The sequence below is a fragment of the Gopherus flavomarginatus genome, chromosome 5 (genome assembly GCF_025201925.1).
Source record: "Gopherus flavomarginatus isolate rGopFla2 chromosome 5, rGopFla2.mat.asm, whole genome shotgun sequence".
In the NCBI taxonomy this organism is placed as follows: domain Eukaryota; kingdom Metazoa; phylum Chordata; order Testudines; family Testudinidae; genus Gopherus; species Gopherus flavomarginatus.
The window spans coordinates 108,545,022-108,569,867 of NC_066621.1; positions in this window are offsets into that span (position 1 = coordinate 108,545,022).

Consider the following 24,846-nt stretch of genomic DNA (forward strand, 5'->3'; position numbering starts at 1 on the left):
GGGATGGATGTTGGAAAGAGTCCACTGCTCTGGACAAGAGAGGGAAAAGTAATTCAGGGACTAGTGGGTGCTCCTGGTGGCATTGCTGCAGGACTTGCAGAAACTAAAAGCAGGGTGTTGAAGGGAGTGAGCAGGTGTTGATGATTGTGCTATTGCCTGTCCCCCTGGTACTTGCCAGCTTATAGGAACAAGAACTTGAGTAGCTGCTGGTTGGAGGATGACCGCAGGTAAAGCACACCTGACTAAACTGATTTTTCCTAAAAAATCACTGTGAATAACTTGTGGCTTTTAGGAAAAACCACCATAGTAGAGTTTTTCTGTTTCCAATTAATGGAACAGTTACTTCCTTTTTGTTTAATTATAATGGAAAAAGAAAAAAAGCCCTTCATGGCTGTGGCTGCAGTTCTGTTTTTAAAATCTGTTTACGCTTAACCAGAGAAATATTGAGAATGTCAAGTCTGGTCTTCTCTGTTTTGCTGGAAGATTTCTTGAGCATCTCAGAGCATGTATTTTCTGAGCTCTCACATATTAATCGAAGGGGCAGTGGTGTTGCATCTTTAAAAAAAAAATACCCACTTTCTCCAAAGTGTTCACTGGTTATTGGAGCAGTTTAGAAGAGAGCAGGTGAGCAGTGCTGGGAAGCAGTCAAAGCTATGAGTTCATCTCCTACATTCCAATCAGCAGAGCTGGATGTAGCAAATCCTCCCTCCGCCCCCCTCCTTCCACTTGCACATCTCCAGCACAACCAGAAAACTGAAGGTCGATGCTTTTTGGGTCTCCCACGGGGGCAGTGTGACTACACAATGTCTCTTACTAGGAGCAGCATGATGAAAGCACAATCTAACCCTAAGTGATTTATAGGAAATGTTACATGCTCAGTGAATCTTGGGTATGAACTAAGCAACCAACTTTGAGTTCAGTCCAGTATGTTTATACAGCCAGTAGGGCAGCAGCACCCCTAAGACTGTCACCTACTTCTGACTCTAAAACAGTCAGATGAGTGGAACTTACTCCACATCAGCCATCCAGTTGACGAGTCACCTTTCCAACTCCTAAAGAGCTACAGGTTGGATGACCTGACTGTAATATAAGAACATAAGAATGGTCCTACTGGGTCAGACCAAATGTCCATCTAGCCCAGTATCCTGTCTTTCGACAGTGGCCAGTGCCAGGTGTCCCAGAGGGAAAGAACAGAACAGGGTATCATCAAGTGATCCATCCTCTGTTGCTTATTTCCAGTTTCTGGCAAACAGAGACCAGATGGGCTGGACTGGATCTGGAGTGCAAGGGGGCAAAAAGTAGCTGTGCCCTGGCTTCAGTGTCCTTACTTTCCAGAAAGTCCTGTTGTCTGTATGTGTATAAGGTGCCCAAATTCAGAAAAGTTACTAAGAATCTGGTATGGTGCAAAAAGTAATCATAGTGGCTCAGGCACCTCCATTAGAAATGGAAGAGAAACTTCATTGACACTAACCAATCAGATCCTTGCTTTGCCCAAATGCAGTTTCAGTGCTCAGGGGGAGTGCAAAGCTTGCTCCTTTAGTGCAATCTTAGGGGTGCCACAGGCGGCATGGAGAGATAAGAAAGAAGGGGGACCAGAACTCCAACCCCACCTCTGCACTGCCCCACCACATGGCTTAACCAAACCAGAAGGGTAGGGTACACCATCTTAAGGGATGGTGCAGTTTGTGCAATCTCCTTTCCCATCAAACTACTCTGAGAAAGACATTGCCTCTTAGAGACACAACTTCTTTCAAAGCTCCCCAGTGGGCAGGACCTATTCTGAACTTTGACTAACTATCTCAGTTTGACCCATAGAGGTCTATCCTACAGACACTATGAGAGTAAGCAAATGGGACTAAGATCACTCACATACTGAGGCCCTGAAACCATTTCTAATGTGGGCATTTTTACAGGACATCTATATGGGACTGAACTGTTCGTTTTTCAAAGTGGACTTTTCTCCATGTAAGAAAAATTTGGGGTCTGAAACCTAATCCTGCACAGAGACTTTTAGATAGAGCCACAGACAGTGAAACATCTATAGATAAATGAGTAGTCCCATGTCAGGAAGTGCCCAGTCCTGCTTCCTCTGAAACCAGTGACAGTCCCCACTCACCATTAACTTTAATGGGAGCTGGATCAGCTCTGCACCCCACCACGTCAGGTTTCTCAGAGTGCTGATGACACCCTTTTAGTCAGACTAGCAGTTTATATCTGAATTGAAATATTAATTGATATTTTCTCATTGGCTAAATATTTAAACTATTCCTCAGTTTCTACATGTTTTGAAAGTTAAATTGACAGAATTTTGAAAATAGCTGCACTGCAATCAGAACTCTTCCACAGTACAAGGACCTTCTAATACTCATAGGTAATGATGTATATAGCACAATGCATTAACATTACGTTAATGTGTTCAGCGGTACAGAAGAATGCAATAATTAGGCACTGAGGGACTCTTTCTGGTGCAGTTTGATGAGGTGGTCAATTACCTGTGCTATATGGCAGCAAGTGGTACAACTGGTTTAACTTAATAAGTAGATTGATGAAAAAGGCCACTGTGATGTACATTATTTGCACTGAAAAGGTTCATTATAGTTATTACAAAAGTAAAGCCTAAAATATCAATTAATTTGATTTGTTTAGAACAGTTTACACATCATCAAATCTTTTGCTATCACAGACAGTATTGAACATTAGGTAAATTATCAATGTCTACCCCAAAATTGAACAGGTGGCCATATTGGCTATTTAATAAGATTAAAAGGTAACAATTTAGCTAGAATTTGCCTCTAACAGAAGCTTTTAAACTAAGATTGATAGAAAACAGTTTTTGAGAAGAAATAATGCATACTGATTTATATAAAATGCTGCTCACTCTATTTTTCTTTTTGTAATAGATTTAATGAATAGATATGCCTTTTTATTTTGTGGTACCCTACCATTAAATGATACCATCATTTTTTTCTGCCTAAATAAATTCAAATTCTTGTCACCTACTATCTGTACAGGAAGATTTGAGACATTATTCCTAATTGAGATTTTTACTGAATATCTTTTAAAGATAAATTTGTTTTATTCTTTTACCCACTATTTAAAAGGATTTTCACATTTTCATGTTCTAAAGGAATTGTCAGTGCGAAACTAAAACTGCATAGACTATACATTAAAATCACTTTAGTTTTTAAGCTGTCATGAACTGTTTCAAAAAATGCTAAGTTGCTATTGTTTAATGTCTGTCATTTTATAATGCTTTAGAAGTTATCTATCCTGTAAAATTATTAACTGATGCTAAAATTGCCTTGTAAGTATTAGGACAATAGCAATTTTGTAACAGCTGGGACACTGCCAATGTAAGATAAGTACATTTTGCTCTGTAGATTCATAAAGTGCTTTGAAATGGTTTGTAACTGATGGATGGATGCATTTTCTAAGTGTAGAAAGCAATATTTTGTAGAAGGAAATGGCTTGAAAGCTGACACACATGCATGCAAATGCCATTCTCCTCAGTAAGTAATTTGCTTTTTCTTTCAAAAGCACAAATGGCATAGTTAGACACATTATTTTGTATATTGCACATAACAATACAAGATGCACAAAAACAGCAAGTACAAAACATTTCATATTGATAGAGGAACCCATGGCTGTAGTATATGATTAGCATAAATGTATACACACTGAAGTAATGCCTTCTGGATTAAAAAGTGAAGCTGAAAAAAAGAAAAGTTCTGCTAACTTAATGAAATGAAAATATTTAGAATATTTTTGCCTTCTCGTTGTTGTGCTATGTAAACTTAATTAAGCCACTTAGGGCTTGATCCAATGCTTACTGAAGTCAGTGGAAAGATTCCCGTTCACTTTAATGGGCTTTGGATCAGGTCCTTAGTCAGAAGGCAGGCAAACTGAATATATGCCTCATGGGCACGTAGCAGTATGCAAAGATTGTGTTTTGTGCTGCTTGCTGCTTGCTGAATCCAAAATGGTGACTATTCATCTAGCACACGTAGATAAAATACAATGATGTAGATCTAATTGATTTTTATAGCTGCAACTTATAAATTGTCTAATGTAAAATAAAATTGTGCTAGCTTTGTTTTGTGAAGTATCCAATGCAGCGTTTGCATTATAAATCAATACTGTGGGCTGGATTCTGCTATGCTTGTTCATATTGAGTGGTTCTCTAGGGCTCCTACAAACACTTATGCTATGCTTAACTTTACTACCATGAGTAGCCCCAATTTCAATGGGATGACTCATGGTAGTAAAATTAAGCATGTCTGTAATGGTTACAGGATCAGGGTCTTAGGCCTGGTCTACACTAGAAAATTAAGTTGGCTTAACTATGTCACTCAGGAATGTGAAAAATCCACACCCCTGAGCAGCATAGTTAAGCCTACCTATCCCCCAGTGTAGAGAACTCTAGGTCTCCTCTGTCAACCTATTTCTTCCATCAACCCACCTACTTCCTCTTGGGGAGGTGGATTACCTACTGCAATGGGAGAACCCCACTCCTCAGTGTAGGTAGTGTCTACACTGATGTGCTACAGCAGTGTAGCTGCAGCAGTGCAGCTGCACCACTGTAGCATTTCCAGTGGGTGGACAAGGCCTTAGTCAGCAAGGGGTGCCATTGAAATCAATGGAACTTCAGTTTCAATAGATCTACACTACTGTGATTCAGAATCTGTCCCTTTTTCATTTTTGTATTTAGAGGAGAGAACCTGTTGACATTTCTTTCACAGACTCTTGTTTCAATTTCATATTCAGCAATTACTGCAATCATGACCTCTATTGTTCATCATTTCGATTGAAATTTCAGCTACTGTATTAGCTTTGTTTGTGAGATACATATTCCCCTTAGATGCATATACAAAAGAGCCATTAATCATATTGGAAGATATGCACAGGAATTGAGAGGAACATAGACCCATGAGGTTTTGGCATGGTTTTGATTTTGGTAAAACAATGTCTTGAGCTAAACTCTGAGTGTGTAAAGAAGTGTTGTATGTTGTTGAGAAATTAAAATTTTAATTATAAATATATATATATACACACACATATATTTGCATTTCTATTAAGAACCATTAAACCTACAAATTTCTGCACAGATTGCGCACCAAATATTCTGCTTTGTCCTGAGAATAGGTGTTCATTTTTATGAACTTGTTGGAAACAGAGCTAAGTGATTAATTCATAAGAAATAGTTGATTTGACCCTTATGAATTGTTTTGCTGTTCAAAGAATGTCTGAGATAGAATCATGATTTTTTTGAAATGTATTCATTTTTCAAAACGCAACAAATTTGTTGTGCTTTTGGGTTAGTGCTTATTTTTCCCCTTCAAATTTCATTTCCTCCATAGCTTTGTGTTTGAGCGGTATTGCTTATGACTCGCCACATGTCTTAGTTTCGGTTCCTTGACATTATAATGAACATAACTTTCTATCAGATTTCTTCCATGAAAGTATTCAGAAACCATTTAAAATCCAGCTTTTCATATGTGTTAATGTGTGCATGTTTGAAGTTCTCTTTCTACAAAATATTAAGCAAGTAAATCTCAATTGCACAAATGTTCACAGGAAGCAAGTATAAAAGAGATATGCAACCCGCCAAAAATTGTCAATGTGAATTTATTTTAAAATGCAAATGAATATTCGTAGACACTCCCCCCACCCTTTCCAATCCCTGTATTTGGACAGCCCTTGCTAAAAATAGTTGTTAAAATTTTGCAGATTCATGGCATGTCCAGCTTTCTCTTGCTCTTTCCAGGGTATGGCTTACAAAATGCTTCAGTGCAGTTGCTATGAAAAATAAGTCTAAAATCTAAATATACAGTTAGATCATAAAGAATTCTGATCTTGGCAACAAATGCCTATCCCGTCCTGTTTTAAAGGGAATGAGGAAAGATATGCTGATATGCTAATCGAGGCTGTCAGTGACAGGACAAAATAAATTTGTCTAATGACCTTCTGACTGCAGTTCCAATGGCATCTTTAATATCATTGGGACTAGCCTTTATTTTAAGGTGGCTGTTTGTAGACGGGATGTCTGAGAAGAACAGTAAGTAATCAGAGGCTGGAAAACAATCAACAGAGTGGGGTCAGTTTGATGATACACAACTACGTTTCCCCAAAATTGCCAAATTAAGAAGTCATGATGGTTTCCATGTGCTGGATGATTGCAACCATTTTTGAATAGTGGCTGGTTTTTTAGAAGCAAGACCTAATGTGTAAGCAAAAAATTCTATTGATTTAATGGTGACTGAAATGCTCATCTATACAGTACATGCCCAAGGGAGAAATTCCTGAGCACTGAATGTTTGTCACCAAATATTACTGTCATATTTCAACACCCTGTAATATTTTTGTTAGCTTCCATAAGTATAACCTGTATGCAGAAGCTGCACCTAGAAAGTGATTCAATCAGAGAGACAGAAATGTATTTTTTACTGATGATATGCACAGCTTCTGAAAAGAAATTGATTATGATGCTTTCACCAAGATCAAACTACCAGTAGCTTGGACATAGTGTTCACTTGAAACTAGAACTGATCTACATTATTTGTTGAATTTTTTTTTGCAGAAAATAAGAAAGAAGAGAGAGAGAGACAGAGAGAGATATTCTTCCATCAAAATGAACTGAAAATTTTAAAAAAATTAGAATTTTTTCATAAAAACAGGTTTTTTTTGCAAAATATTTCAAAAAAATCTTCCCTTTTAAAAAAATGTTTTTGTGAAAATAAAAAGACCTATTTTGATCAGCTATACTTTAAAGCTACAGGACAATATAGAGAGCTTAGTGCATGAGAAATATTTAATTTTCTTGGCTATATGAGCTAATATAAGTTTGTGAATAAGGCTGAATCAAGATTTGCTTTGATTTTTGAACAGCTGTCTGCATACAATTTCTAACATGGATATACTATTTCCCAAAGTGTGCATTTTGTGCAGGTTTGTATTGTATGCAACATGTTTTGTCTGTATTCAATTTTAAAATAATTTAAAATTTAAAAGTGTTCTATGAAACAGCTATTTTACTAATCATTAGTATTAACTAGAGGCAGAAAATGAAGTACATATCAGACAAGAAACATAAGCACTTCCATTCCAAATCTCAACCAGAAACCATCAAAAACTCTTTTACTTATTCTTTGTAAGTCATCCGAGAAACTCTTAAATCACAGTATGCTGCAGGTTCTAAATATTGTTTTAGACAGCAGCCACATGATTTTGATTAAAACCCTTTTATAGTGTCTTTTCCTTTTAGAATTTGAAGAAAAAAGGTGACATAAAGGAAACAGTACAAATATGAGAGAATTGCTTCTCCTTAGAAAACTGTTTATGAAGGAAATATTTAGTAGGCATTTGACCATGATTGAGAAACCATTTTGAATTCTTTGGTTAGAACTATTGTGAAGTAGATGGTATCATTTTCTTCAATACAATTTCTGTAATTCCATCTCATTCTTATTTTAGCACATAATTGGGAGTCAAGCATTTTGAGGGAGCAGGTTATATAGAAGTATATTTACAGTAGTGATTTGAATAGGTTTTTGTGTACTCTAGCTATCAAGACACAGTAACCTTTAATCATAACAACAAGGGCTGAAGTGAAAGAAAAGCTTGGTTATACTCTGTAGTCAAACCTTGCTTGCCACACTCACAATTCTATCATCCCCCATTTTTTGCTCTCAATCTATGCCTCAACAGTTCCTCTGAAAACGAGGACAGACAGCAACATGAGTGTCAGCAAGACTTTGACTCAAAAATGTATCTTTTCAAGATACAGAGGATCTGGGAATGAAGAGCATCTAGTGCAGGGGTCAGCAACCTTTCAGAAGTGCTGTGCCTAGTCTTCATTTATTCACTCGAATTTATGGTTTCGCGTGCCGATAATACATTTTAATCTTTTTAGAAGGTCTCTTTCTATAAGTCTATAATATATAACTAAACTATTGTTGTATTTAAAGTAAATAAGGTTTCAGAACGTTTAAGAAGCTTCATTTAAAATTAAATTAAAATGCAGAGCCCCCTGGACTGGTGGCCAGGACCCAGGTAGTGTGAGTGCCACTGAAAATCAGCTCATGTGCTGCCTTCGGCACCCGTGCCATAGGTTGCCTACCCCGATCTAGTGACTAGCTGGCAGCAAATCATTTATTTTTATAAATTTTAAAACCTGCATGCTAATGACAGGGGTCCTAATTTGCTTCCCCTTCAAAGTTATGTGTGATACTAATACTTTGCACTTCTATACTGCCACTTTTTATCCAAATGTCTCAAAAGACTTTGCAGATGTTAATTAATGAAGCCTCACAACTATACTAAGAAGTAAGTACTGTTATCCTCATTTTACAGAGAGGAAAACTGAGGGACAGAGAGACTAAGGCCTGATTCTTCGAGTACCTTTTGCTAGCCTCGTTTGCTCCCTTTGACTAATGAAGGTGAAGTGAAGTGAAAGTGCTGATCATAGCACAGGGCACACCCAACCTCTCACGAGACTGGTCATCAGTGATTTCTCCAAGCTCACACAGGAAATCTATGACAGGACCATGAATAAAAAACAGGGCCTTGATTTTGAGCTGTTCTGGTCCAGGCTTTACTCTTTGTAACTCAATGGATTCTGGAGGTGGCCAGGCAGCATTCCATCCCTCTGTACAAGTTATGGCTAAGTGATGAATGCCTCCAACACCTTCTCTTTCCCACAGCCATGCTCCCTGAGAAAACTCCTGTGTCAGGAGATTAAAGGGGGAGGTGTGATGTTGGTTGCTGGAGGGGCCACACTGAGATTGTTTAATCAGAGGAAACTGCAAACAATGGGGCAGACAATTCCCAAACCTGGTTATTATTCTAATAATTAGATTCACCAAGCCAGCAATAAAACAGCTTCTACAATACCTTACTCGTTACCCAGAAGCCAAAAATATAGCTCCCTTAAAGCAATCCAGCCTTGGGCTCCCACCCAGACAGTCAAGTCAAATATGATGAGAATTGCTGAAAATCTTGCTCATCATATGTAAAGTTCTACCATCCGCAAGGGATCAGACATATTACCCACCAGGTCAATAAATATTTCAGATCTTACCCAAATACATGTTTACAGCCAATTCTTATTAACTAAACTAAGATTTATTAAAAAGAAAAGAAAGAGAGTATTGAGATTAAAGATCATTATACATACAGATAGGAATAAAGTTCTTAGGTCAGTTTCATAGTAGAGATGGTGAGCTGCTGAATTGCAAAAAGTTCTTTCCAGAATCAGTTCTTCTTCGGGTTATAGTTCAAACAGGAAGTCTATATATAGAGTTTGTTCAAATTCTTCCATGAGAAGTATCAGGGTAATCCAGATTGAAGCTGGAGACCTCAGTCTTGTGACTCAAGCTTCCCCTGGCCAAGCTTAAGCAGATCTGAGATGACAGGATCAGGTCCTAGAATTCATTTATGGATCTCTGGCAGGTTACTATAGCCTCTTGACAGCATGATAACACAACAGGCATTCCTTGAATGGAGAATAGGTAATGCACATCGCTGATTTGAAGTAAAAGTCCCTGTTTCCTATGTATACACAGGTAAACTAGTAGTATTAATTAACATAAGGCAATTATCCATTCAAACTATCAAGGCATTGCATTCTGGCACAGACAATTGAAACTGAAAACAATGTAAGTAATATTACTTCCTGCAATATCTTACACTTTTGATCTTAAGGTTAAATGAACCATCGGCAAACAAAATATAAAGTAATTAAGAAATGAAATTGAATTAGCATCCGCAAGATAATCTGGTTGCATGGTTAACATCTAACAAGATATAGGTAAACACACAAATACATTTAATATTTACTTCTAATTCTCTAGCAATATTGGTTTGCTTTTCAAAGCTCTAGTCTATCTAACATGGCTTTGCTAGCTGTTTATAAGCAATGGCCCTAATTACCATTTATATACTTTTCTAATATGTCTTTAAAGGTTGAATTTGGGTCATTTAGCCTGTTAGTTGCTTAATTCCTTCTGACTCAGTGTCACAGGGGGGTTGGCATTTGGGCCATCCAGGAAAGGCTCCTTAGCCATCTGAGTGGCTTTGTTGGTATAAAGGGCTCACAGTGGAGCAGAGAATCAATGCTCTGGTCTCCTGATACCTGGTATTGTGCTTTAGGCACCAGACCATCCTTCCTCTCTGGCCTTCATTCTCGGCCTCCCCGCTTTCTCTTGTATCTCTGATGCTCCCCTTTATCTATTCTTTCCACAAACCTCTTTCAGCTATTTCTTTCTCTCCCCCTCCTTCTTGTCATTTCCCCTCTAATTCTATTTACTTCCCTTGTGCTCCCTTGCCATTCATTTGTTTCTCTCCCAGTTTGTTTAAACAAACATATTATTGTCAATCAGTGCCGGAGGGATAACTATTTTAAGTATGTGCTGGAAAATAAATATTTACTGCATGAATAAGTTCATAAAGCTTTAATTTCAGGCTGCTGTGTTTCCTTGAAACATACAAGTATTATTTTCTAATCCATCATGGAAGCAAAGGGGAGCTGAAAAAGTGCTTAAGATGGATAATACATGCCAGACTAGGCCACATAAGTTGGTGTAGGAAATCCTAGCAAGGTACAAAGTACCAGACATAGTGCAGCAGCAGGTGAAAGACTATTATAAAGCAATTTTCATGAGATTTATTATAGGCCTCTAAACTAAAAAAAAAAGGGCAAAGGATGGAAAAGGGCATTACAACAGGTTGTGTATTGTAGGTTATTGTGTTTTCAGCTGCAATGAACCTGATAATGAAATCAGCTGAACAAGAGCATAAAGGTCCCATACTGATAGGAAAAAGACATCCCCGAGGAAAGCTAACACAGATGTTATAACAATAACTACAAGTACAGTAATGTAGTCTAGATTGTTACTAGTGACATTGGAGAAAATAATCGAGTACGCAAAAACGAAGTTTAAGCTACCAAATATAGGTTCCTGGTGTCATGGAAAAGGAAAATAAATGGGGCGTTTAAGTTTAGGATTTTGAGAGAAATCACTGAGATTTATCAGCAAGCACATGCTTTACCAAATTACAGCATGCTGACACAAATGACAACAGAGACATAAAGTATATTTTATCCAACTCCAAATTGCATACTCACTAGAGGCCAAGGACAGAAAAAGCCCAATAGCTAGCACAGGAATAGCAAACAAGAGCTGCTTTTGCCCTACACTGGCCTTATACTCTCAGAAAAATGGCACAAAAACAACCTAATGCAATTGCTTATTAAATGGAAATATACACATGTGGGGCCTGATCCTGTAAATTCTTACTCAAGAGTTTAATCCTTACTTACGGGAGTACTCCTGTTGAGTCAATGGCTTCAGTGAGTCTGCAGGATCAGGCAGTTGGTTGTCTCCCATTTGGAATATTGCTTGGAACTTGGATCATGATTATTACAGTGATTCAGTAAAAGAGATTACTGAATATGTGATCTCTAGATCATAAAAGTCAAACTTCATTTTGTCTCAGCTGTACTAGCTGTCCCTACTCTGCCCTTCCTCCCCAGGAAGCCAGGCTGCTGGTGGAAAAGAAATTGTACAGCAAATAATTTCTAAGGACTTGAAATGGCCTTAGGTATTGAGGGGGAGGACCCTGGGCACATGGACCACTTCATCTCAGGTAGCAAGGGGACTCTGACCCTGAATACCATCCCCATTACTCCTGGATTCCACAAAAGTCACTCCACAGATCAGGGGATTGACACACTGTGGATGTATGTGTGTATACAGTCTGTCATTTTATATAATGGACCAACCATTAAGTTCTGATGGTCCTCCCTTGGAGACAAATAGAACCTGTTGGCTTTTAGAGGTTCTGAGGTACTACAGTCCTGGTAATTGTCTGTTTCTTCTATTGATGCTGTGGGGAACTATCATCTGTTATCTCAACCACTAATAGCTCCTAACATCCTCTTGTCTGCATATGCCTAATGTAAGTGCAGATTTTTTTAATTATATAAGTGTCTACTCTGTATTGTCTCCTACTAAGTTATTTGCCTCTATAGTATATTGTGGCAATGAGTTCCACAGTTTAATTATGTTTTTGTGTTAAAAATTACTTTTATCAGTTTAAAATTGTTTCATTTTAATGTCACTGGCAATCTCTTGAGATGGATTATGAAATACCATATCTGTGAATCTCAGCCTTTGACTTGGGAATGCACAGCACACAGAAGTTGGGTTTAGGCATCAGGCTGCAACTTTTATTACACTGAATTGACACTGGCGTGAACAGTACCTCAAAGTCTACCTGAAAAACAAAGATTCAGCATGGGATGACATAGAAACAGGCATCCTCTGATCTCACTGCATCATCCGCTCCTGGAATTTCTCTCTCCCTTCCTCCCACTGTTGAAGGAATGAGGGGAGAGGTGAAAAGTGTGATCAACCTCCCATATTTACTATTTATTCCTCTATAACAAATCTGGCTAGAAGTGTCTTGAGTCCCATGCTCAGGCTTACCTTAGAACTAGGCCCACTGACATATGTCCTACCCTGGACATGGGCCTCAAAGTCATAGCTCTTTTAATGCCACATGACAAGACAAGCCTCCAAAGTGCAAAAAGGACATCAAAAAGTCCTCAGCGCATTAAGCAACTTTGGATAGAGAAATTTTTTTTTCCTGATAAAACTAATTAATTTTTTTTTAAATACAAGAATTTTCAGTGGAACAAGAATTTATTTTTGCAAAAAAACTTACAAATGTGCCTCTCCTTTTCTGACCAGTTCTACTTCCTAACCACCATGAAAGGTGATTTGGTATGCCAAAAGGCCTAGCTCTGCCATCCCTCATAACTATGGATTGCCAAAAAATGTAGACAGAACAGTTTTTCATCAGAAAAATCAGTTTTGTCCAAACCTAATCATTTTCTGGGACTATGTCCATTTTGAAGAAATTTTTGACTGGAAAAAGCCTAAATGAATTGTTTTTACTCTCATTTTGATATGGTCAAAATATTTAGTTTAAAATATTTCAAACCTGTTTAATGTTATATAAAATATTTGTAATACAATACAAATCAAAACAAAATATTTCTACTGTACTGAAATGAGGGTGACCAGACAGCAATTGTGAAAAATTGGGACAGGGGTAGGGGTAAGAGGAGCCTATATAAGAGAGAGACCCAAAAATTGGGACCGTCCCTATAAAATTGGAACATCTGGTTACCCTAACTGAAATTAAATGTTGGTATTTTATTAAAACATAACAAACCACTATCAAAACTGAAAGCTTTCAGTACTTTTGTTCCATGGGAAATTGCAAAGTGTTGGCTTTTTCATTCCATTTACAATGATTATTTTTTATTTCAAATTTTTCCACAGAACAGAAATTCTGGCTTTGGACCAGCTCTACTCATAACCAGTATCTTCCAAGAAGAGTGGCTACCTGAACATTAGCCAGGATGACTCTCGGGTCCATTGAAAACTTATGTGTGAATGGTGGGGACAGCGATCTGATATTGGTTGGTCACCTCCCTCAAACTGGCCTACCAGGCACTCGAGGAGGAATGCCAACATCCCACTCCACCTGTATCCCAATTCTTTCCTGCAACACATGCTGATTCAGAATGATGAAGGAGGTGGTGGGAGTATACACTAGTGACAGGAGGGACAAATGTTCATCTTCCTCCCCTACTGCCCCAACCAGGACCTCGGAGAATGTCTTAGTCCTTGATGACCTGATCCAGTTCTCCACTCCCTGCTGGGGGCATATGGATGCATATGAAATACCTCAGTACACACCTGAATACATTCACTTGTCTAATTTTGTTGTTAACATTTTATATTTCGGATTCCCTGCATATGTAAGGGGAAAACATTTTTACTTTGTTAATATTAGAAGTGTTATACGTATTTTTGAGTTTAGTACTGGGAAAATAAACTACTGGTACTTTATAATTGGATCCCTCTGAGTTGGTGACTGGAAGAATCACTTTTTTTTTTGTTTGATTTGTAAAGGTTTACTTTTAAATCTAACCAACATTCTTATATACAAAGCCTACACACTAGTTCTACCAACCAAAAGAACTTCTGATTTTTCTAGTAGGCCATAGCACAAGCTCCTGAAAAATGTGAGCAACTCCACACTACTTGCCAATATGCGACTCTGCACAGAGGAAATTAATCTATCTCACCAAACTTTTTTGAAGGGTTGCAGATATGTTTTTAGTCTCTTGTTTATTATTTCTTATCCATTTGCATGATATCTTGTGCAAGCATCAAGGAGTATTGCAGTGCTGGGGTCTGTCACAAGATGATAACTGGCTCATTAAGAGGAAAGGGGCCAGTGCAGTTGAGCTTGAAAGAGAGCACCTGGGGCCTGGTGGAACAGAGTTTTGATGAGGCCGTTGCTACACTGGCCCTTTATAGCGCTGCAACTTTCTCGCTCATGGGTGTGAAAAAAACACCCCCCTGAGCGCTGCAAGATACAGCACTGTAAAGTGCCAATGTAAACAGTGCCGCAGCGCTGGGAACGTGGTTCCCAGCGCTGTAAGCTAATCCCCATGAGAAGGTGCAGTACCTGCAGTGCTGAGACCACACTCACAGCTCCAGTGGCAGCGCTTTGAAGTTTCAAGTGTAACGAAGCAGAGCTGCCTGGGAGCATAGATTGGTAGAGACAGAAAAGGGCAGCTAAGCACTGTCTGAAGAGGAAAGGGGTTGCCCAGGGAGGCGAAGCAGCAGAAGGAGAGGAGAGGAGAGCTGAGCTGAGCTGAGCTGATACAGAAAGCCATTAGGAAGAGCAAAAGGTTGGTGTGGAGGACTGTCCAGGGCTGGGGAACCCCTGTTGTATTAAAGGAGAGAGCTTGTACAGTGGCCCTAGGGAGAAGGGGAAAAGCCAGCCAGTTTAGGAGAAGGTAAGCTCAAAATGAGTGTTGATGCTGGAGGGTGGATCCCGAGAGCAGGGGTAGGAGTCACAGGCAGGGAGCCATGAGTGAGTGGAACACTGTGGGAATTCTCCTTGCAGCAGGTCTTAGTGGAGAGCTATGGGACTCTGAATCTGGAGCAAGGAGCTGACCTTGGAGGGATGTTCCCTGGGCAGGGCTGGACTCACAGACAAGAAAGCTTGGCTAAGTGGAACACTAAGGGGAGTTCTTTTGCTGGAGAGACCTGACTTGTGAGAGAAAAGCAGGTCTTGAAACTCTCTGGTTGGAAGCCTGGAATGTGGCACTTTGGCACAGGAGCTGGGACAAAGCAGTTAATGTCTCTTAGGAGAGTCACCTGGGAATAGTGACCTTTTAAAGGGATTGAAAAGCTGCTGTGTTATAATCCTGCTTTCCTCTCAGGATTTTAGAAGAATTATTTTTACTATGAGGGATCTGTCGATTGTGACACTTGTATTCATAAAAGGGTTTGAATTTGCCACTAAGACAGACAATATTTCTTTTGGTGGGGAAACTGAGGCAGACATGTATATTGTGGCATAGCCTGCTGCGGGTGGGTGCCCTAGGTGGGGTCACCCTATCACATGGAGCTCCATTTAAAGTCAATGACAAAACTCCCATCATCTTCAGTGAGGCCAGGATTTCATGCCTTGAATTACATCATTCCACCTGTCCACTAAAAAGTGTTGGTATTACTTTTTTTAATTAGTGTTTTTCCATGGAATTTACCTTGAAAGACAGGAAACATCTCCCCAAATGGTGGCATTTTAAGGTTTCAGCTTGAAAGTTCTGTGTGAAATAGATGTCCTAATTACATACATAAGCATTAATTGCAATATATCATAAAAATAAAAAATTGCGTAAGAGCTGGTGATGTGAACACTTTTGAGTATGAATTCTAACAAAACCATACCAAGTGTATGAGAGAGGCAGGTACACACATCAAAACTGTATGTTCTAGAACAGGGGTCGGCTACCTCTGGCACGCAGCTCGCCAGGGTAAGCACCCTGGCCGGGCAGACCAGTTTGTTTACCTGCCGCATCTGCAGTTTCGGCCGATCGTGGCTCCCACTGGCAGCGGTTCACCGATCCAGGCCAATGGGGGTGGGAAGCCACAGCCACCACGTGCCTCTCCTGCACCGCTTCCCACAGTCCCCATTGGCCTGGGACGGCGCAATCGACCAAATCTGCCAACGTGGCAGGTAAACAAACTGGCCCAGCCCACCAGGATACTTACCCTGGCGAGCCGCGTGCCAGAGGTTGCCGACCCCTGTTCTAGAACATGAACTGCCTGAAAGAAAATAAATAAAAAATTTGGTCAAAGTAAATGGATCTGAAATTTTTATTTAAGTACAGCAGCAAAACCCTATCTTCAGCCACCACGAGTTAAATATTGGGTTTTGCGTTTGGACCAGATCCGTTCCTGGACTCTGCCCATGGATGGTTAGGTGTTAGATTAGTCCTGTTTTAATGCCCAAAGAGCAAATCTCCCCTTTATTAAATCTAGGGTGGTTATACCGGCCGTAAAGAGATAATGAGTCAATCTCCCTGAAGGGTTTCCAGCTCCTGCTTACAGGGTGGGTCAGTAGAACAACCATCTAAACTTTAAAAAGGCAGAGCAATAAGACCTAATGGAGGAGTTATACCTTTAAAAGGAGCTAACAGGATATTACATTTGAAAAGCTGATGCCAATTTCTTGTTTAATTTTGAATTTATTACTGCAGAAGTGCTACTTATTTGTTGTTACAGTCCATAGGTCTGAGAAAAAATGCATAGTTTCCCTTTAACAGCATGAATGTGGACAAGGTGCATAATAGCTAACCCAAGCTGCCAAATATGTTTATAAAATTAAAATTATATAGAAAATGACCCAAACCCATATAATGGTATAGCAACAAATACGTTTGTAAAGATACATATAGTGTATCCAGCTACTTCCCTAGCAGGGCTGTCTGAAGGGGCTGGCATCCTCATTTGAACTAATCTTAATTTTAGCCATTATCCAATAGGAAGCAGCTAATGGAAAGAACAATTCAGGAAATGTGGAGTTCTGGAATAAAATGGAACCTTAGTGTTGCAGGAACTGGTGGACTTTCAATTACAAATTTCAGCCACCAGATTCCTAAAATTATCTAGGCTTTGCCCTGTGGATCTGAGGATGGCATTTGCACAGCTTTATGAAGTCTAAAGAGAAGTTGTGTTAATCAATACAACTCATGTCAGCAGATCATGTTTTTTTTAAAAAAGAGTTGTGTTAAAGTCAGGCCAGGTTACAGCTGTCACACATTTGTGTCAATATTTTTCTCATTTCAACAACTAACACTTGTCAGGTTTATTAATTGTCAGAGGCTGAAATCTGTGTATGGCCAAATTAGCACAAATCTCTCAGGAAAACTTTAATGAGCAGTGCCTTGTAAGTATTAAATACTAACAGTGACTATTAATATGTGTACAGATTCATGAGAGTGAATCCAAAATGAAATACTGGAGAATGAAGTGCTAAAAATGTGACAGATTTTTAAGGCCAGAAGAAACAATTATGATGATCTGCTCTGACCTCCTACATTACAAAGTACAGAGAATCTTGCCCAGTAATTTCTGTATTAAGTCCATAACTTCTGTTTGAGCTACAGCATCTCTTTTTAGAAAACTATTCAGTCTTGATTTAAAGACTTTAAGTGACAGAGAATCTACCGTATCCCTCGGCAAGTTGTTCCAGTGGTTAATTTCCATTAATTCAAATATAATATGAGGTACAGTTACTAGCTGGATAATGTGATGCTTGCTGATCAAAGTGGTTATTAAATTCACTATAGAAAAGTGCAGTGTAGAAATAGCTATCCATTACATTCTTAAAAGTACCAGGAGGCTAACATCTAGCTGAGCAATGCATGGAAAAAGCCATTAAAGTGCAAAATACTAAAAGTAGCCAAGATATTCCCAACAATAAGGATAAATAACAATAATTTATAGTATCTTTTTATCCTAAAGGGTCCCATGCTCTTATCACAGCATATTCTTGGACATTAGGTAATAATAATAGGGCTGAATATGAATACTGTGTCTAATTGAAACTGCAACTGACATTCTGGTTAAAATAATGTAACTAATGGAATTGGAATAAAGGCAGAAAACGGGGCTTAAAAACTAGAAATAGTGAAAACTTCAGTTTGCCATCTCACCCAGAACATAGTGCCTTCTAGCTCCATGCTAGAGCATCACTCAGTAGTGTCTCAGAAGACTTCCACTTACTGAATCTCCCCCACTATCTCAACTAATATTGACTTAGATTGCACTGCAAAGCTTGTGAAATCTTACAGGACCACAAAACAAGGTGGAGTGACAACCAAACAAAAGTTACAAATTTCTTCCTTTCCTATTGATATTGGAGAATGCATTCTCCATCCATTGCTCATTTAGAGGCTAGTTATATCTCATCTTCCTGGTTCCTTTAAATCATCATGTCCAGATAACTTCTACTCAAGAGGTTTAAAAGAGCTGGCTAAGAAGCTCACTGAACTGTTATGTTGATTTTTTTTTTCAGTAAGTGTTGGAGCACAGGGGAAATTCAAGAAGACTGGAAGAATGCTAATGTTGTGCCAATTTTTAAAAAGGGTAAATGGGATGACCCAAGTAATTATAGGCCTGTCAGCCTGACGTCAATCCTGGGCAAGATAATAGAATGGCTGATATGAAACTCAATTAATAACCTAAAGAGGGGTAATATAATTAAATCAAATCAACATGGGTTTAGGGAAAATAAATCCTGTCAAACTAACTTGTCATCTCAACAAAAAGGATAATATGTTTGATGTAATATAGTTAGACTTTTATAAGGCATTTGACTTGGTACCACCTGATACTTTAAAGAGCTAGAAAGATATCAAATTAACATGACAGGCATAACAAACTGGCTAGTTTATAGGTCTTAAATTGTAACAGTAAATGGGAAGTTGTCATTGCCCAGGTCTGTTTCCTATGGGATCTTGCAAGAATTGGTTCTTGGCTCTACACTATTTAACACTTATATTTTCGTTCAGATCATTGATAAAACCATCACTGATAAAGTTTGTAGATAACTCCAAAATTGGGGGAGTGGTAAACAGCCAAAACAGCAGGTCACTGATTCAGAGCAATCTGAACTGCTTGGTAAACTGGATGCAAGCAAACAATGTTTGTTTTTTGTTTTGTTTCTTTTAATATGGCTAAATGGATATAGGAACCAATAATGTTCTCCATACAAAGGCCTTGTCTACACTACCACTTTACAGCGATTCAACTTTCTTGCTCAGGGGTGTGAAAAAACGCCCTCCCTGAGCAATGCTAGTTTCAGCACTAGTAGCTACTCCCCTCGTGGGGGTGGGTTTTTTTACAGTGCTGAGAGAGCGGTAGCGCTTTAATGTTGGTAGTGAAGACATACTCTTAGGATGAGGGACTCTATCCAGGGGCAGGGACTTGTTTGAGATGAGTGAGTCCATACTGGAGCGCAGTGCTCTGCTGCTGAATAACAGAGTGCCAAGACTGAGGTGTGTAATATTTGGGCAGTGGCCAGGATGTCCAGAGGATTCAGGGGGCCTAGGGCAAAGCAATTTTGGGGGCCCCTTCCATAAAAAAAGTTGCAATACTATAGAATAGTATATTCTCGTGGTGGGCCCCTGCGGGGCCTGGGGCAAATTGCCCGACTTGCACCTCCCACCCTCCTGGGCGGCGTTGGCAGTGGCACCCATGTCATTTTGGACAGTTTTCTAAACAGGTTGTTGCATGTTTTGATCTTAGTTGCTGTCTTTGGAAGATGGTCATGCTATGTGAGAGTTCTATCCAATATGATGCCTAGAAAGACCAGGGGTGACTCATACTTTATTTGCTGGCCATTGAGAACTATATTCAGCATAAGAGCTAATGTGATCCAGGAATACATAAACAGAGGAATCTCAAGTAGCAGTAAAGAGGTTTTTCCCTCCGTGTCTGGCACTGCTATGATCACTGCTGAAATACTGTGTCCAGTTCTGGTGCCTACCAATTCAAGAAGGATACTGATAAATTGGAGAGGGTTCAGAGATGAGTCATTAGAATAACTAAAGGATTAGAAAACATGCCTTATTGTGATAGACTCAAAGAGCTTAATCTGTTTAAGATAAAGAGAAGGTTAAAGAGTGACCTGATTGCAGTCTATAAGTACCTACATGGGAAACAAATATTTAATAATGGACTCTTCAGTCAAACAGAGAAAGGTATAACACAGTCCAATGGCTGGAAGTTGAAGCTAGACAAATTCAGACTGGAAATAAGATGTAAATTTTTAACGGTGAGAGTAATTAACCAGCAATTTACCAAGCATCATGATGGATTCTCCATCAAACAACTTTTAAATCAAGATTGATTTTTTTTTCTAAATGATATGCTCTAGGAATTATTTGGTAGAAGTTCTATGCCTGTGTTATATGAGAGGTCAGACTTAAAAGATCATAATAGTTCCTTCCAGTTTTAGAATCTATGAATCTATTAAAAGAGGAGGTACAAGGGAGGAAGATAATTCTCTAAAATGAAGCCGCTAGAACTCATAAATTTTATGTAATAGTTACGTTTTTGAAAGAGAAAATGTTGAAGATAACAGGATTCAAAATTACAGGATTCATATTACACAAATAGGTACAATCTTAAATTTCAAAAGTATCTGTTTACCTGCTTGAACCTTGTAAATAACTCTCTGGTTTCCTTTTCCTATCTAATACATTTTTATATAGTTTATTATAGGATTGTTGTCCTTGATGTGAGATCTAAGGCACAATTGATCTGGGATAAATTATCCTTTGGGACTGGGAATAACCTGAGTATTGTTGTGATTCTTGGTATAAGGGGCCAGCTATCACAAGGATATGCTCATCTGGGTGGCAAGATAAATTGGAGTAGCCAAAGGGATTCTCTATAACTCCATGTTAAGGCTTTTGTAATGTCTTAGGAGTTAATAGTTGATGATGATTGGTTGGTGAAATCTAAGTATAGAATTCACAACGAATCTGGGGTTTTTGTCCTGGTTCCTAACAGTCTGGTACTCACGCTCTTGAGGCATTGCAAGCAGCGTTACAGACTATACAAGCCTAACCTACATAGAGGGGAGGTAAGTTGATTTACTTTGATACCTTAAGTCAGATAGAGGAGTTCTGTATTTGCATAGACCATGGATTCATATCCTTGCAAGAGACAGCTGGATTTTCTATAGGAACTCTCTCTCAATTCTAACACTGGAACTTAAATAGGTTTCACTTTCTTTTTCTTAGGAATCCAGTACCAGTCTTTACTATAGGACAGTTACACACACGATTAGCAGTTTCAAATTTCTTTTTACTGAATGACACTCCACATATAAACCATAACAATATGGCAGGCACCATAGATAGACTAACATCTCTACCAATAGATTTATTAATTTCCTTTAAAATGTAAATCATAACACAAGGCTTAAGCCCTACAAATTGTGTGTGTGTGTAAATTGTATATCTAATTTATATATATATAAAATTTCACAAAAAAAATAGAGGGATTGGGACTTCTGACAATGGGAGGTCTCCTACTTTTCACATAGGCTCACCCTGGGTAATATATTGACAACTAGATAAAACATAGTTCTACCACACAGCCAGATGTTTCAGCATCCATGGTATCGAGCACATACAAAATTTCAAATTAAAAAATAAAACTAATAATTGCTGTGGCTTTTGGGCTCAGAGTTTCTTTAGTACAATGATGTGATACACCTCATAAAGACACTTGGCCTCCAGTCTGATTCCTAATTTATGGTGTTTTTTCCCAGTCTCCATCCCACTGATTTCTTGAAAATTACTGGATACTGTATTGAGGTCCAAACCACTGATTCAGTCTGAGTTACCCCTGGCAGCTATATCTTCTCTTTGCAGAGATGGACTGGATCTGTCTGGTGTTGAAAATGGCTGACAGTTTTGTACTCTTGATAGAATGCACTACTGATTGAGCAGGAGTTTCCAATTTCTAACTAAGTGGGTCTGTGTGTACATGCAGGAATCTCTGCCCTTAATGGAGCCTTCTTCACCAGCTTCAAAACAGCTGCTGAGCCTATTTAACAACTTCCTATACTCTTTAGTGTGCTGAAATACTTGTTTGCAGTCACTCAAGCCTCTAAACTGCCACCTTGTCTGGGAATGTTTCCATATCAACTCAGAGCAAAGTAGAAATAGCAGCTGTAATTACAGCAATAAGATTTTTGGCTGAGCACCAAAAAATCAACTTTTTAATAAAAAGGGCATTGTACAAGGTACAGGGCTGTGAAGAATCAAGCCCTGAGTCGTTTTCACTTTCAGGGAATGTCGCAAATCCCAGTCTTCCCAATATTAACAGAAAATATAACTTAACTTCTTTATATCACATCATTCGCTATCATGCACCCAATAACCATAGTGATGTATTTACAAAACCTCTTTCTGAAACATCTGTACCAGAAGGACTTAAACTGTGTTCAGTTGAGCATATCTGCTTTGTCTGAAACAGTTCAAATTCAGGAAACTGGTACAATACCATTATTTCTCTAGTTCACTGACAGATCTTCTCTCCTACAAGCTTTCACTGAAAATTTGAGAGAAAATGTTCTCATCTTATGATAAGGCATTTGATTTTGCACATTGGGTATCTAGTTTGCCCCCTTAGTCCACCTGCTCTCCAACACTAAAAACCCCCTACTTGAATACAATGGACCAAAGGGTTTGGGTATTATCTATCTCGTTTAAATACTTTAAAACACTAAACTATTAACCCATCAATGATTGAATCAGTGGATTCCCATCTCAGATTTATTTCAATAACTTAACTGATTTCATTTTAACAATTTAGCTGCATCTGTCTCTGGACTCAGTGGGGACCGAGTATCCGAATTTGGAACACAGACGTGAAAGGGGCCAAATGCTTTTACTTCAGTCAATAGGAGTGTGTGTACATATAAGATTTCTAAATTAATTATATAAAGGGAAGATGACTGAACAGTTCAAGACTCTGAGCTCCCTGTAGCAGAGACTTTCCCTTCTTGATGGTCTGGAAACTCCCTAGAACACTGTGAGTAGCATCATAAACAAACAATAGATGATAGTTTGTCTTCTGTGAGGTTCTACAAGTTTCTTCTGCCTAGAAAACGACATAAGTTTTCATGATTCCCTGCAGGAACTTGCAGTATTTCATAAGGTCCAATTTTCAAGTTTCTCTGCATTGATCAATAGAACTGCCTTCTTTCTTGGCATAAGAAAGCAGATTCATCTTGGTGATGAATTGGTGATATTTTGTACAAAAGCATATTTCATGCGTTTCTAACTGACCGCTAAAATGTGTGGATCACATTTTAACCGTACAGTTTAAATTATGTGGTTTTCTATTAAGTTATTAGAGGGGATCTGGAATGAAACCTACTATAAAGCAATGTATTATGACATACCTCAGGCTGAAATGTATTATGGCTTTAAATGAGTTCTTCATGCTCGTTTACTTCTTTTTTGTAATTTAACATTTATTTTGAATATTCCCATTTGACATGTATAACTATCAGATAGCAATTGTTTACAATATAGGGCCTATAAATAAAATTAGCTATATGTGCTCTATATAGGTTTTTCTGGCTTATTTCAAAGCACTTGTAAGATATGCACAGTTAATATTGAAGTCCCATCCCTCATCCAATATCCTAAAAATTGCAAAGTGCACTAGCACATTTAAACTCTGTCAAGTAACAACAATGAACATTGGGCCCAAACCCATATATCTGAAATTGTTAATACAGGTAACAGAGTATAATTGGAACATTTCTTGGTGTGAAATGGTGATGCCTTCCTTTTTAGTCTCTTGTACCTGTAAATCATAGCAGATAACACGTCTTAAAACGGAAGTGACAGGACTGACGAATGAATTCACACAGTCTTAGTGTAACTCTTCACACTATACTCCATCAAGTGTTGCAATATATGTCAATTAATATTGCTTCTTTACCTTAAAGTGGTTTGAACACATTCTGTTCCTTCAAATTTATTTTGAGAATTCTGTCATATAAAAGAAATAAGAATCTGAGAAGTATCAATTGTCTTTTTACATTTTTAGCAACAGATAACTTACACAGGTGTCACTTCTGAGCTTTTCCAAAATAGAATTTCTATAATAGGTAAAATAGAAAGGACAGTTTGGTTTATCTTTAATTTTAAACAAGACTATACTTGCACTTTAAAATTACTTGTTCTTACTAGATTTTTAAAGTATTTTATATAATCCTTTAAAATTACTTTCTTTTGAACTTCAAACTGATATTCATCAACCACAGAGGTTTTTACTGCAGTTCATGCTTTGCTAATCTAAACACTCCATAATATAATATATCTCAGCAAAGCTTTAATAGAGTGTTGCAGTTAGATCCCCTCTTACTCATTTTTCTCTCTCTTAAAGTCATACTGCAGAATACTTATTAGTATTCTAAGAATAATAATTAAACAACACAAACTCTACTGCCAAAATGAATGAACATAATACGTTATCCTTGATTCTCTAATTATTTGCAAACTTCCTTATATGCCAAATTAATGGATACATATCTACCATGAAATTCAGCCTATAGCAAGGGGCCAGCACAAGGTCTATGCAGTCATTTAAATTCCACTTAAGGCCTCAAAAGAGAAATTAAGTGGTGCAAAGTCCTTGTTCTGTACACGGGGAAATTTCACCCCTAGTCATTAGTGAATTAGTTATGTTCTACTCCAGTTCTGTTTCCTGCCATCACATTGTTTTCTTTTAAGACTGTACTGTTTTCTCCTTGTTTGTAAAAATAAATTTTTACAAAATGTTGACAGGCAAGTACAGTTCCTACAAATCTCTAATTGTTGGGAATTAACTTAAAAGAGCAAGTTGGAGCCACCCACTTGGCTTAAATGATGAGAAACTT